A 16,910-nucleotide genomic window follows, 5' to 3' on the forward strand; every position below is an offset into this window, starting at 1 on the left:
GTAAATAGGTCAGATAATTAAGCATCACCATCATCATCAATATCTGTCAGGTGTTTATTGATATTTTTACAAATATCTGATGCTTGACATTGACAAAGTTCAGTACAGGACAAATTCTGTTCAAAACACACACAACCCTTACGGCAAACTTATTTTCCTTTGAACATGCACACCAAATGTTGAAGGAAGTCAGATGATATTTGACCTTCAAACACTACCGGTTCAAGACCAAACTTTCCTTCTTTCCAACCAAACTGCAGAGGCGGCCCAATAGCCGACTTGGCAATATGCGCATTTATCCAGACTTTGGTTTGAAAAGAAGACCTTAAGACGTGCTGTTTAAATGATGCTTCACAAGGGAAGACGGACCCAGCTGGAATCTTTACAAGTGGCTTATTTAACACGGAACCTGTTCAGATTGCTATGGCAACATCTGAATTTTCCTTTTGGATCATTAAGCCTTGTTATGAGTTTTCGACTGACGTCTTCCGAATCATCTATATCTAATAAAGACAAGTCATTGAATAATCAGGCGTTTCTTTTAGTGCCTTTAGCATGGAATGTTTGCCTATAACAAACAAAGACGATGTAATATCACATCCTGCAATGGTATGTGCAGCTGGTAGGATTTTACACACAACTGAATTTAACGACTCACACAACTCATAAACAGGAATGTAACGCCGACAATCCTTAATGCTATTAATCATTCCTGTTTGAAACCACAATTCAGATATGTGAGTCATCTTTGGGAAATGAGATATTAAAAGTACAAGAACATCCGTATCCTGAGACTTTTCAATAATGCGACCGTTTACACCCTTTTCCCTGTAAAGTTCATCAGCATTCAAAGTATGCAGAATAATACGTGTATCCGCTTTTTCTTATGTACTTGACAATTCGCTGCAATCTGATATACCTTTGTGGCTTATCATTTTCACTATTTCTGGGTTGGGAAATGATCCAGCAAGGTACAGTTTTTGTTCCTCCATTCGACGGTTATTTTCTTTCGGATATTTTAAAGTGAATTCACCAAGAAACTTTATAAGTGACTGCTTGTTTTCACATGAACTTAGAATTTTTTTCCAGTCTGGAATGATTCTTCCTTCAATTACTTGAGCGTTCCAACTCAGCGCTTTTAATTGAATTTTGGATGTCTTATCTATCAAAATGTCAGCAATGCGGACAAAATGTAATGCCAATTCACCAAAAGTTTTATACCTTTTTGCAATTGACAGCTTGCAACAATGCCATGCCATCTCTTATATGGGTGGTTCGAGATATATCGAATATTTGAAGGATTTGACATACTACTACACCCTGTTCCAGTATGTGAGCTAAATCTGCCTTGTAAGTCTTCCGCACTGTGCAGTTGTCATGGAAAATTGAGCCAATTGCACAGGACAGAACTTTTTCAACTGGAATATCCTCTCGACAATTTGCTAAAGACAAAGCACGTCGACAAACTAACTCTAGATTTATATGCGCATTAACGGTGTCACCAGAACGACACTTTTTTTGTCGTATCCTTTAGTTTAGACCTTGCTATCGGGTTATAGAAACTTCGAGACTGCCCATTCGACAAAGAACCATCAACAAACGATTTAACCCTTTGTGTGCCCTCATCAATAGAATTCAATAAAATATCTTGAACCTCTTTAGATGCGGGCATTCCAGTTGAAGTGTTTATGAGAGGAATTGGATGTAAGGTAACATCAAAAGGGTCTGTCATTTGTTGATGATATGATCTATCAAATCACTAACCTGTTGGTTATCTCGTGTCATTGCTGCTGGTTTCGTTTCCTTGTGAGATAAATCACTCTCAGTCGACAAACCAGTTCTATCTTGCATTTCTAAACCGAAATGACTGAGGACATGCCTCGTTAATTTCCATATAATCAACGCAGATTTTGTCCGGGTTAACCCAACAAACCCACCATGCCCTTTAGAATCTTTGAGGATGTTTTTTGCGGTGGTCATGTCACTCAAAATGCCGTTAAAAGTTCCTGTTTTTTAACAATTTGCAATTCACCAGAATCAAATGCTGATTGGACTTTATGTGGGATATCAAGCATATCAATAATATAAACTGGGTCCATCTGGAGTAATTTGCTTTGTTGGTAATGAAGAAGTATAGCACCATATCGTAAATACTATTTAAATGCAATGACCACAAACCCTCCCGTTCTTCACCAATGTTTTGGAGCATTACTTCAAGCGTTCAGGAACATATCCCAGTACCAAAATGTCGGGGACTTGAGGTGTCCCCAGTTCCTGAATCTAACTGTTAATGGTAATAAATGGGTAGTATTTTATACATCAGGTGGATGCCAGGCCTTAAAACTTTTCCAACTGCACAGGTGAGTCTGTACTCAAGAGTAGGTTTTTGAGGTTTAAATACAGCCATTTTTGTCCATTTGTTATGATGAACATATAGTAAATTCAGAAATTATTGCGTGCATTTATTATTGCGATTTTGTCATTTTAGACTAAAATGCGATTTAAATTTTTGCGATATTGAGAAAAATCTTGTTTAATTCATATAAAAAATTTCAAAATGCGATGTTAAATTATTGCGATTATAATCCTGTCGCATTTTTCGCAATAATAAAAACATCGCAATAATTTCTGAATTTACAGTAAATTAAAAATGTCTTGTAAATCGAATAAGAAATGTTTCAAATGAAAGTGGTTTTGTATAAAGTAAATATCAAAGTGTATTTATATACAAAATAAACACAAATGAAGCGTTTTATTATTATCCTGTAATTAAAGGAAACAGTGCAAATCGTGTTAACCACAACTACTGAAATAAAAAAGTTTATAAAATTTGAATGGTAAACACATGAAACATTTAAAAAAAAATTTTGTCTCTTTTTATTATTAATGTTATATTCTTACATTTGCATATTAAAAAATAGCCTGGATATTGTGATTTGTAATAATAATTAATATTTTAGTGTATCAGTGATTTTTTGTCTTATATACTACATAACGCTAAAAAAAGCCATTTTAACGGAAATTCGACTATACGATTTTTTTACGGCATGTTAAAAATATAAGTTTAACATTTATTCTTTCATTATAAAACATTTCCAGGTGTGTGTTCTTTGGGTGCATTAAACTCCTTAACTAAGCATCTTTTCGGATTTCGCTGCTGCACTATAAGTAGAAAAATAAACATGTTACCAAACAATCCCTACAGAAAAGCGTTTCAAAGAAAAACAATAGACAACTTTCGAGTTCGATGCATTTCCGTCAAAAACTTTGGTTTTAGTGAACATCATTCGTGCGTTTAGGGGCGTCGTCACTTCTGTTCCAATGTTGAGCGTGTGGTTGGAAAACTATAATGCTATATTGCACGAATTATTCGGCAAATTGAATTGTCATAATTGTCTTTAAGCACTGTTGTCATTATGGAATTGTGATTAAGTACCTACAGAACGAATATTATTTCTAGTTTATCCTGCACAATGACGATCACTAAGACGCTTGATAAACGTTTATAGTGCAGGGATACAGGCGATCCCCTCTATCTGGTAAATGACGTCATAAAGGCGCGCATAATTGACGAGTTTTTTTCCGGTGACGGACAAACTCGAAAGTGGTCTAGTGAAATCAACAATATATTATGAACCGCTGAAGATTAAAAGCTTCGAAAAAAACCCAAAATGTTTTGAAATATTGTAAGAGCATGAAAACCAAAAGGGCCGAGAATATCTTTGCTTAAGAAAGTGGCATCCTTGGTAGAAGTATGATTATACAATTCATTTGTAAGTATATAAAAACGAAAAACAGTTTAACTCACGAAGAATCGATGAAACGCTAATCGAAGTAACGTTTACTATTTAGTCCATTAGCAGCGTTCAGGACAAATTTACAGTTCAAAAAACATTTAGAACTGTTAATCTTTTTTTTTTTCTGATTTTCTTACCCCGATTAACCTTAAGTTCAAAAGTGCTCGAAGGGATATTTTTGAACTCCATGTAACTCGCATAATAAGCGAAAATAAAACTATAAACGAAGATTCTCCACATAACAGAGCCAATACCAGTGCTTACGACTCTTGTTTTGAAATAACTTTCATCAGTTTCGCATGAAAATGTTTTGTAAGTCAAAACTAAAAAAAAGAATGTAAGAACAACTATTAAAACTACTAAAGTGTAATAATAAAATTCCTTAATAGAAGAGCCGAATCCATCTTAAATCAACGTTACCTAAGGGTTGGAATATGTTTTTATTCAATTGTAGTGATCCCTTCAAACATTGATCAAAACAATATATCTTCAAGCAGTTTCCGGTTGTACTGTAAGAAAATTGGGACGGATTCAAACAGAAAGATTTTAATTGCAGAAAAAACTGTGCACCTCAGTATAATCAGCATTTTTTTCAAATTACGATACGAATACTAAAAATCCAGGCTGAAAAAAAGGCGTAGGTACTTAAATAAAGTCATGGACCCGCGATGCCGCGGGTGTGTTCCTAGTTGATTTAAAAGTTCAATGAGGTACTTTCTAGGCCTGTTTGCAGACTTTTGCGAAACCAAGAAAACATATATCCACTGAAAGTGCTTTTTTCCTGAATCAACTAAAATTGGTATCCACGAAAATAACTGAATTCATGATACATCAATTTGGACTGGTTGGTCATTGATTATCATGAGTCAACTCATTGTTTGGAAAGTTGCGAGGCCTTAAAAGAATATACGCGTTTATTACTCTGCACATATTTTGTTAAAGATAGTTATTTAAGGTAGATTAATTGTATACCCTTATTTTGGATTGTAAAATGGTAAATCACAATCTGTCTAGTTATTTGCTTAAATATGCAAATTGTGAGACAGATTGGCTATTATGTGCTAGACTGTTCATTGGAATAAGGAAAATGAAGTGATTCATTGCATTACGCAGCCTGATTTAACAAATAACAAATATTTGAGTTTGTTTAAATCAAATTGTCCACTTAGCCATTTAAGGGGAGATAACTCAAATTGTAACATTTTTATTAAGGAATGATAGAGAAAATTTCATATTTACTTGTAGCAAGAAAACAAAGCCGGTGACACTATTTTTTTTTTACTTTCTTAACGCATATTTTTAAGCCTATATTGTCATATTGTATTTCAAAATTCTATCTCATGAATTTCTTTTTATTCCCAAACAAAGTGTTTTCATGAAAAATCTTTGCAAATTTTGGCAATTTTGCACGGCTCGTAGCTTGAAATAATAACACGGTGACCCATAATTTTTATTATGTTTATGAAAAAAGCATGGACAAATCTACATTTCAGTAAGTATAAGAAAACTTTATCTGAGGAAACATATACCAATGATCCACCTTAAAGATAAGACGAACGAAAAATACGTAGAGATTAGGGCAATTACAGGCAAACATCCTCATATAAAGACTTTTGTTATCAAATACATCCTTAATGGCAAATACACAATGAACAAAGCAATAACCATTGACAAGATTGCTGACTCTGAGAAGACATAGTTTATGCAGCCTAGTTTCATGGTTTTAACTTTACATTTGATCTTAGTAAGTGAAACAGAAAAATTTCGCAAGAAAAGTGTTGTCCAAAAAACAGAACGTTATTCGATAGCAGATACAACAACAAAACAAAATATTGCTGGAATAAAGAAACAAATGTCACAGTTGCTAAAAGTAACATCAAAGCTTAAATATGTAATATCAACTACAATACATAGTGTACATTATGGAACGCCTCAGCTGTCTTATGTGGAACTCTGATATACCGTTATGTGGTTTTATTATTACTTGATTATATTTTGTCTTTGCACAATATGGTTTTGACATTACGTAATGATGTTTTAATATAACTCAATATGAAATTGTCATTACTTAATAATATTTCGATATTACACGATATGGTTTCGTATTGACTTAATATAGTTTTGTCATTACTTAATATGGTTTTGTCATTACTCGATGTGGTTTCATCATTATTTAATGTGGTTGTTTCAATATGCAATGTGGTTTTAACATTACTTGATGTGTATGTGACTTAACGTTATGTAGTTGTTTCATTACATGATGTAGTTTTGTTATTTCGTAATGATGATTTGCCAATTCTTTATATGGCTTTAACATAACGTAAAGATGTTTCAAAATTTGACGATTTTACATTACATCATGTGTTTGTTTCGGTACTTGATGTGGTCCTTTCATTCTTTGATGTGGTTATCACATTACTTGATGAGGTAAAACCACGTGACCAATTCGGAAAAAACTAGTTCTATTTGTAGATAAGTTTCAATGTAATATGTGCCTTGGATGAGTGTGGCCATCCATTGAGTTAGAGTTCAAATTAAAGCTCGGGTTACTGTTTGAGTTAAACTTTGAGTTAGTCTTCGATTTAGGTAAGAATTAAAGGCATTATTAGAATTAAAGTTCAAGTTAGCATTGAGTTTCGAGTTGAACTTCGAGTTTGAGTCAAATTTAAAGGTTTCGAGTTTAATACAATATGGAATTCGACTTCAACTTTGAATTTGAGTCACCTTTTGTAGTAGAGTTCGAGTTAGAGTCGAATTTGAGATTAAGATTTCGAGTTGAAATTGGAGTTATCTAATATGAGTTCGTACTTATATTTTTTATCGCGGATAAAGGGCGGTTGCTCTGGCTTCTGAAAAGAGGGCTCAGGGGTATATGTACAAAACATAAACAATCTTACAGTATACAAAACACAACATAGAAATTGAAATAAAGTTAGATGTGGTGTGATTGCCAATGAGACAACTATCCACCAGAGTTTAAATGCAATGGATGTAAGCAATCATAGGCAACCGTACAGCCTTCAACGCACTAAAAGGCTACAAAAGACCACCACGTGAAAATGTAAAACAATTCAAACAAGAAAACTAACGGTCTAATTTATAATTTAAAAATCTACGAAAAACAAATATGACACACACGAAACAACGATAACCATTGAACTACAGGCACATAAAGAAAGTGCACGTGGTGGAGTTTAACATGTGAGCGCTAAACCCTAACCTAACCTTGGACTGTAGTGTAACAGCACAACATAAGAAAAAAATGTAAAACACAGTTTCATTTGGCTTAAGGTAGATGGGATGTCTAAATTATAATCCTTAGAATTTTTAATAATTTGCCAAAATGTAGTTTATATCATGCTTATTTGAAAAAAATAATAAAAAGAATGGGTCACGGGGCTTATTTTCACGCTACAGGTTGTGCAAAATTGACAGATTTTGTATAGATTATGCATGGAAAACCCACTTTTCTGCCATAAAACGAAAACTACACCATAGAATTTTGAGTTAAAATATGAGAAGATAGCTCTAATATTATGCTTTCAGATAAGAAAAAGAATAAAATGGGGTCACGGGATCTGTTTTCTTGCTACATAATAAAAACGGTAAATTCCTAACACATTCTTTTGTAAAAGTAACTTTATCTGAATGATCTGCCCTTACATTTGAGTTGCCTCTCCTCATGTGGCAAAGTTGAAAAAAATTGAATCTAATAAAAGTATTCTGTTTTTTGTAAAATACAACCATAAATATGATAAAACATGTCATTTTCTATATTGAATTGAAAATTCTTACACATGAATTACCTACTACTCTCAAAATTTGCACATTTTATTAAAGATCTAGACCGATTGTTTTCTGGTATTTCAAAATCCAAGATGGAGGAAGACACCCTAACTACCTTAACTCAATAGATCGGTATTACTGGGTTTTATAAATCCATCGGGGTGATCTCGCGTGCCCCGGAAGGATAAGCAGATTCTGCTCAACGTGTGGCACCCGTCATGATATTCGTGATTTGGTTTTATTTGGTAGTTCACATTCGAGGAAAAGATGTCGGGGTTGTGGTTACGAAAACTGGAACATATCCGTCGTCACCTGTGAAACAGATATTCCAAAAAGTTTTTTTTTTTTCAATTAGTGCGATGTTTATCAGAGAACGCAATTTATAAAAATAAAAGATTTATATTCTTATATGTTTAAATGATCATACACGCTAAAAAAAATCAGAGAATTCATATTTTATAGAATTGATGCTTTGTCGCTTAGTCCGATCCCCCATTTCCCTGTAACTCTAGTGTAAGTTGATTTAAAGTGTCTCATTTGCTGACAACAAAGTACAAATCTTTTGATTTGTGTCGAGTCTGCGATATTAATGTAGCGGCAGTGAGACACAACAAACCTATATTCCGTTGTCGGTAGTGGCGTCGGCGTCTTCATCAGTAAAGTTGTTAGATTTTACGCTTGAATTGTTTTTACATTTTATATTTCGGGACCTTTTATAGCTTACTATATGGTATGGATTTTGCTCATTGTTGTATACCATACAGTCACATATAGTTGTTAACTTCTACGTCATGTGGTACATATGTGACTGAGAGTTGTCTCACTGGCAATCATACCACTTTTTCTTATTTCTATATACGTTTTTTTTTTTTGGCATTAAATATTACCATATTAAACTGTTTTGGTATGAAAAATTTGTAAACCTCAATGGATTGTTATAAAACATGTATAGGAGTTATTCTTCAAGATCAAGATAAAGCATCTACAGAAAAACATTTTTTTTTTAAATTTTTACCGATAAATGTACAGTTAACTTAACTCCTTTACAAGTCAGCAATATAAGGCAAGACAAGAATTCCGTGGAATCTTTTACGAATGTATTATGTAATACTGCTTCAATTTGAGAACTAAGGGGAAAAAAACCGACAGGACCAAGTGGTTTGTGGATAAAATCCCGTATGTCCGAAAGACTGTAAATTTTTAAGTACTTTTTTCTTATTTATGTCTGCCGTTCCCCTTTTTCATACCAAATAACTCTGAACAACAACTCGAACTTTAATTTGAACTTTAACTCAATGGATAGCGAAACTCATCCAAAGCACATTAAACAAACGACATATGGAAATTGGTATAAAAATAGAACATATTTTTTTCCGAAATGGTCACGTGGTTTTACCTCATCACGTAATGTGATAACCACATCAAAGAATGAAAGAACCACATCAAGTACTGAAACAAACACATCGTGAAGTGTAAAAGCGTCAAATTTTTAAACATCATTACGTAATGGTAAAGCCATATAAAGAATTGGCAAATCATCATTGCGAAATAACAAAACTACATCATGTAATGAAACAACAACATTACGTTAAGTCACATACACATCAAGTAATGTTAAAACCACATTGCCTAATAAAACAACCACATTAAATAATGATGAAACCACATCGAGTAATGAGAAAACCACATTGAGTAATGACAAAATTATATTAAGTCAATACGAAACCATATCGTGAAATATCGAAATATCATTAAGTAAAGACTACTCCATATTGATTTATATCAAAACATCATTACGCAATGTCAAAACCATATTATGTAAAGACAAAATTTCATCAAGTAATAACAAAATAACATAACGTTATATCAGAGTTCCACATAAGACAGCTGTGGCGTTCCATAGTACATCAACACAGGATCTCAATAAACATTTATAACGGAAATTAGCAAACATGACCGAAGTCCTTTGTTTGCCAGATTATTATTTTGGGATTTCTATAACAAAAGAAAAATAACAACATATACGTATACGAACATTTAAATTTTTGTTTTAAAAGGAACTGTTTTGTTCTTTCAATGTCTGATGTCTGTGTGCAAAGTGTAGAAAAACACAGTTAGTGTCGAAGACAAAGTTTAGCTATGACGTGAAAGATTTAACACTGCGGAAATAATTACTTGACACAAGCTTTGTTTTTTTTCAAGCAAATTTTGAAATGAACTTCATTACGACTGTAGGGAATTTATGTGCAAAATAAAAATATTTGTACATTGTTCATTTTCACCATTTAATTTGATGCAGCTATGAATCATAATCTATATAATTACTTTGCAATTTTGGAGGACAGTACATTATTTTACTATTAAGTTTAAGCATTTTGCAATTGTTTTATGCTTGCTTTTTAAAATCAATGTAAAAAAATGACTTTAAGGTCCTCACCTTAATCACATTTCTAATAAATGTATTGCTTACACGTGTAAGTAATAAAAGGTTAAAAAAAATCGTACCATTTTTGCTTTCTTTGGTAAGACTGAAGGTAAATGGCAATATGTTGGGTTAATACTATTCTGCTTAAAGTATGACACGAATAATTCCTAATGCATGTTAAGTATTTATTGATTTGGTGTTGTACAAAACCCATGAATCAATGTATCTACATCTCAATGTGTACGACAGAAGAGAAAAACCTTGTTTGTGGATGCTTTGAATTCTTTCAAGCAAAATTAAATGCTGAATACAATTTTTGATTATTATTCAAATAAATGTATATCAAAATATTTTTAAAAACAAACCTTCACCCATCAAAGAAGAATGTAAACACCATTATATTTAAACTCTCTGACGCACCTATCGGTGCCGTAATTATAAATGAGGTTCATGAAATAAGCCCTTGATCAATTTGGTACCTTTGGAAGCGCTTTTCTAGATTCATTTACACCAGGATTGCTCTAACCCAAACAATTGATCGTATGTGTATGTGATTAAGTTTTTCTAATGACATCGATATAAACCACAATAACCCATTTTGATAAATAATACATCTTTTTCGAAACATTTTAGATTTAATTTTTCTATGGTACTACATTTATGTACTTTGAACTTAATAAATTCCTTTGACTTTTTTTTTAAACATCGTACTTTTTAATCAAGATTTTTATCATCTTTCTAGTAAGCGTGCTTACGAAACAAAACAATAGGTGAACAGATTTAAGTAAATGCATACACCTGTGTCGTTTGGTCTCTTGTAGGGAGTTGTCTCATTGGCAATCATACCATATCTTCTTTTTTATATAAACCATACTGGACTTTCTCAATCGCCGGTTAATGCGACATGAGGGTTTCTATTGTCAATATCAAAATATTATGTTGTATAAAAATAAGAAGATGCGTGTCAATGAGACAGCTCTCCACAAGAGACCAAATGACATAGAAATTAACAATTATAGGTCACCATCCGATCTTCAACAATGAACAAAACTCATACCGCATAGTCAGCTATTAAAAGCCCCGTAATGACAAATGTAAAACATTTCAAACGAGAAAACGAACGGTCTAATTTATGTACAAACCAATGAATGAAAAAGAAACATCATATATAGCAACAAACGACAACCACTAAATAACAGGCTTCTGACTTAGGACAGGTAAATGTGTATGAATCTAGGGTCGATAGCAGATAAAGCTGATCAAGGCCTGATACAGCAACTTCATAATACATGCATAAATAGATTTTAAGTTGTCAAGAAGCGTTTTAAATTTACCATTATGCAAGAACAGAAAATGAAATATGAACTTATTTTTTTTCACAGCCAAGATACATTTTTTTTAAAATATGTCATACTATACAAGAGCTAAAAATCAACTATAAGTCCTTGGGTTTAACAAAAAATGATAAGTAAACTGAGATTCTAATAATTAGTTCAATTGGGCGTGGCGTGCGGTTGTATCATCTTTTGACAGGTTTGAAATCGACTATGATGACTATGTCAGATCATATGCTCCCAATAGAAATATCACACGACTCATCAGGACGATAACACGTTTTATCACATATTTGTTACGAAATGATCGTGTTTTGCATACGAGGTAGTAACCACATAATTTTATTAGTCATATTGTGCACATGGCAAATAACCAAATAGCACATTTTTGTTTTACTACAAAATAGATAAACGTCGTATGCCGCAATATTTCATCAAATTAACAATGTTTATTAAACATCTATCTGAATGACCAAGCAGACAAAATAACAATAATTTATCATCTACTATTATTACTCAATGGGTAATCAAGATTTTACACACAGTGATATCTCGAAAACAATTTACTTTGCTCTTGTCTACCATCAAGAATCATGGGTTCAGACGTTTCTTTCCTTCCAACTGTAGATGATGATTTATTATTATCAGTGTTATGACCTGCAAGAAGATATGAAAATCAAATCAAATTCAAGATAATATATTTCTATTAGATCTACAAAAAGTCAAGTTATCTAGAAGATTTTTTGAAAATTCCTATTAGTTAGATACTCGTAAAACAAAATGATTTCACTAACAATGAATTTTGACTGAAGGATGTCTAGTGAAAAGAGTTATTGTTGTTAATTCATGTATATGTAATTTACTTTACTGTATACCTCACTACAAGCAAAGGAGAGAAATTACATGTTAAATTTTATTCATGTTTGTAAATGGTTAAAGCTATTGAATTTATCCAAATTCAAAAAAATAAATTGTAATTGAAATAAAATAACATTCATGGTATCAAATTTATTACAACAAATGAGCATTTGAAAAATCAATGTATCTTCTGTGATGCTGGAGGCCAAACTATTTGAAATTATAGTAGTACAAACATATTGCATAGTTATTGCAAAAACATTGGGTTTTACAAATATAATAACCACAAAAATTTCAAAATCATATTTTACGCGAATCAAATAACCGTTTATTTTGCCCTATTCTCAATGTCATCATATTTTTCTCACAGCACAGGGAAACAATTATGCTCGTTTTGTAAACGACGACCAAAAATTAAAAGAAGAATTAATTGTCAGATTGGAACTGTTGGTGAGATTAGTAATATTGAAATAGTTCAGCGAATGCAAGGTAATTACAAGATACATTTTAGTTCTTCTTTGTATTTAGTCAAACAGTTTAATTACAATTATCCCAAGTTTTGACTGTTTGTGATTGAAATAAATCATGACATACGTTTATTTGTCAATTCAAATAACAAACATTTAAAGTATGCAGAACGACTGCTTTCTGTCTGGTGGAGTTTTACGATAAACTTATCTTTATCTTCGCATCTTTATGTAGATATAACATTAGTAACTAACTGTTGATGGTCACTGGTGGTTTTGATGGTGATTTCAGTGTTGTTATCGGTACAGTTGGTTGCGGTGGTGTTGGAGCAGGTGTTACTTAAAGTAAAAGAAAGTCATCAATTAAAGCATGTTTGCGCCTGTCCCAAGTCAGGCACTTCTAACCTTTGATAGTCTTCTATATTTTTTTTAGTTTTAGTTCATTTATATGTTTCGGAGTTTAGTGTGACGTACATTTTTTTACTAATCTATTACACATTTTTGTTTAGGGGCCAGCTGAAGCCCGCCTCCGGGTTGAGGATTTTTCACTGTGTTTAAGACCCATTAGTGGTCTTGGGCTGTTTTCTGCTCTTTGGTCGGATTATTGTTCTTTCTCATTCTTATCAAAATAATGTAAAATTCAAGAGAAAAAGGATCAAATGATAGTTATTATGCATTTATCACACATTTAAGTCAAAACACAAATCAAACGTATAAGGAGATGATGCATAGGTATTATTCTACAATATACTGTGGCGAACATAAAGAGTCAGATAACAGTTCAAGTACAATTTGAAATGTCGATGCCCCTGAAATAGATTTATTCTATTATGATTACTTTTTAGTTTTTTTAGAGCTTAATTACTAACAAAGCAGCAATCACTAAGTCTTCATGCCCCCCCCCCCCCCCCCCTCTACCTTTCAAAAAAAAAGGTAGAAAACACCATATCATTAATAAAAACAGACAAAAAAACATGGCCAAAGCTAAAAATTACTACCAGACAAACAACAACAACAACGTGTCGCTCACCTTGGTCTAAGTGCATATTAAACAAAAGACACTCTCCAACATTGCTCCTGTGAGATTTTTTCTATTCGGTTTTCAAAATAATAGACAAAATTTGCATTTATCCTGTGTTCTATTTTCAGCCATGTCGACCATCTTGGTTGGCAGGCATGGTCAGAGAACACATTTTTTAAAATAGATTCTCCAATGATGGTTGTTACCAAGTGTGATTAGATTTGGCCGAATAGTTTCAGAGAAGATTTTTGTAAAAAACAATGGAAAATCGACATTAAAGAGCAATAACTCCAATAAGGAGTTGTCGGACGATTTCCTACATTCCGTCTTAATTGTAAATCTTATCTTGCTGATCATTTTTGCTTATTTAAGTTTCTATCTATGCATTAAAATTTTGAAGATAAAACGCAAAAACGCAAAAAATTGGTAAAAATCATCATTAAAGGGCAATAACTCTTAAAAGGAGTCGACTGATGATCCGAACATTAAACTTATTTGTAGAGAAAATTGTCCAACAAAAAGTACAAAATGGGACAATTACTCAAAATACCAAGATCTATATATATTCAAACCTATGGAGAATATTTTTTTAATAGTCATGGATAAGATAAAAAATATCTAATACTTTACTGTCAGTACTTCATCGCAATGTTATATATTATTCACAGCTTTTATTTATCATTACAAAAAACTGTTGGTAATATTTAATCAAGATCAAAGCATGTAATCTTACTAGCTTTGATAACAAATCCTTCTTTTAATCATTTCTCAACACATAACAACATCTTGCAAGAGACAAAAAACTCACTGAATGGTGGTATCGGTGTTGGTGCTACGATACTACACGATGAAACTTTACAACAAGGATCGTTCTTATCTTGTACCAAAACACAGTATGATGGGATCTGTGGGTATCTTGGGCATCTGAAATAAGACAATGAAAATAATATATTTATGATAAATTCAAACAAATTTACATCACGTAAGTCGACATGCAGTTGTTGTTGACTTTTGATACTAAAATCTATGATGGATTAATTGTTGGTGTTTAATGCCACTTTCAACACTCTTGGCTCTATGATGCCAGCCAGTTTTATTGGTAGAGAATGCTGGTGTACCGGCAATACTAATTTCTTAAGATTGCTGATATTATCCCTACAGAGAAACCAAAGTTCCAAAGTTCCAGTAAAAATGTGGAAAAATCCTCAAACAGTTCGATAAAAGCAGGTGCACATCTTCAACACATGTTAAATCGTTTGGTGATTTTCAAGGATCTGGATTGAAAAGCTGTAGGAGGAGTTGATTACACAAATTTGCTACCCACTTTTCCCTCTCTGTCCATCAGCACCATACTATAAGCAAATTTTGGACTTAATCCGACCAGGCCAAAACCCAACAAATGTCACGGTCAAGCTCTATATATTGGTTTTCATCATCAATAGTGTAAATCCTTTCCTTACAACTGAGTATAAAATAAGGAGATGTGGTATGATTGCCAACGAGACAATTATCAACAAGAGAACAAATGACTTAGGTGTTAGCAACTATAGGTCTCCAATTGACCTTCAACAATGAGCAAACCAATACTGCATAGCAAGCTATAAAAGACCCCGATGTGACAAAATGTAAAACAATTCAAACAAGAAAACTCATAGCCTGATTAATGTACAAAACAACAAACGCAAAGTAAATATTACATTCAGCAATAAATGAAAAGTAAATGTAATATACAGCAACAAACAACAACTGATGAGTGTATAAGGAGCCCTTTTTTTTCAGTCATACTGCCAGTTTTAAAGATACATTTTTACTATCAAAGTTTCAAGATAACAGACAAAAATGCTTAAATCAGCAAAATTAATTATTTGTCTAAAATATTTGATGGAATTAATGGCTATTCAGAACATTTTTGCTCTGTTCAGTTTTCCTATATGTAACATGGTTCAGTGGTTTTGAACAAGTTCTTACCTTTCTTCACATTTGTACTGACCACTTGTTCCATCAGTACATATACAGTGGTATCTGCAACCATCGTCCCATTTCTGGCCTGTGGTATATTGTTTACCCATGTATTCACATGTTCCTGTAAAATATCATCTGTCAAGTGAAACAATTCAGGATACCATTATCAGGTAAAGAATGTTATGAAAGTTCAGCAGTAAGCAAGCAACAAATTAAAGTCCTACAGAAAATATTTTTAGAGGTGTCATACTGATTTAGAGTAAAAGTTTAAATTATTACAGATAATTACAAAATTCAGTCATGGAATGTATCTAGTTTTCACAAATTCAGAAATGTTTGTTATGTTTTTATAAATGTAAACATTGATAGGTAAAAAAACAAGAGGCTCACGAGAGCCAGATATCGCTCACCTGTATTTTCAGTTTCAGGCATTTGACTTATTTGTAGATCTTACTTTGCTCTTACTGCTTTAGTTTTTGAGATGAAGGACAAAAAATTCATTTGACCCCTATGTTCTATTTTTAAAACAGCCTCAAATACAATCTATAAACTAGATACCCTAAGGAGCATTCAATTAAAGTTTTTAAGTATTTAGCCAAGTAGTTTCAGAGAAAAAGATTTTTGAAAAAGTAATCAGACTTTCACAAAAAATGTAAAAAAAACCACGTTTTATGGGCAATAACTCCTTTAGCATGTTAAGGGGTCAATTGACTATTTTGATCATGTTGACTTATTTGTAGACCTTACTTAGCTGAACATTTATTGCCATTTATACCTTTTCTCTATCTATTATAATATAAAGAAAATAACCAAAAATAGTAAAATTTAATAACTAGAGGCTCTAAAGAGCCTATGTCGCTCACCTTTGTCTACAAATGTATATGCATATTCAACAAAGGACACTCTCCAACATTGTAGACGAGAACAGAATTTATGACAAATATATGTTTTGTTGATCTTGTATTGCTGATCTTTTAGTCTGTTTAGTGTCCCTTTTTCTTCTTTAGTTTTTGCTCAAAACACAAAAGAGGGTAAAAAAAATTCCTAATTTAAGGGCATTCACTCCTACAAAGAGTGACAGTCTACTAACTATACTAGTCAACAAAAGAAACGATGCAAGGCAATGCATTTTCCATATATAATGAAATTGGATACACTGTACCAAGATAAATAATTGACCAATTGGTGTAATATTTACAGAGTGTTATTTTCTTATCAAAACCATTGATTTAAGGCAAATATGCGAAATTTTTTTTTTGT

The sequence above is a fragment of the Mytilus californianus genome, unplaced genomic scaffold, assembly GCF_021869535.1.
Source record: "Mytilus californianus isolate M0D057914Y unplaced genomic scaffold, xbMytCali1.0.p SCAF_7, whole genome shotgun sequence".
Taxonomy (NCBI): Eukaryota; Metazoa; Mollusca; class Bivalvia; order Mytilida; family Mytilidae; genus Mytilus; species Mytilus californianus.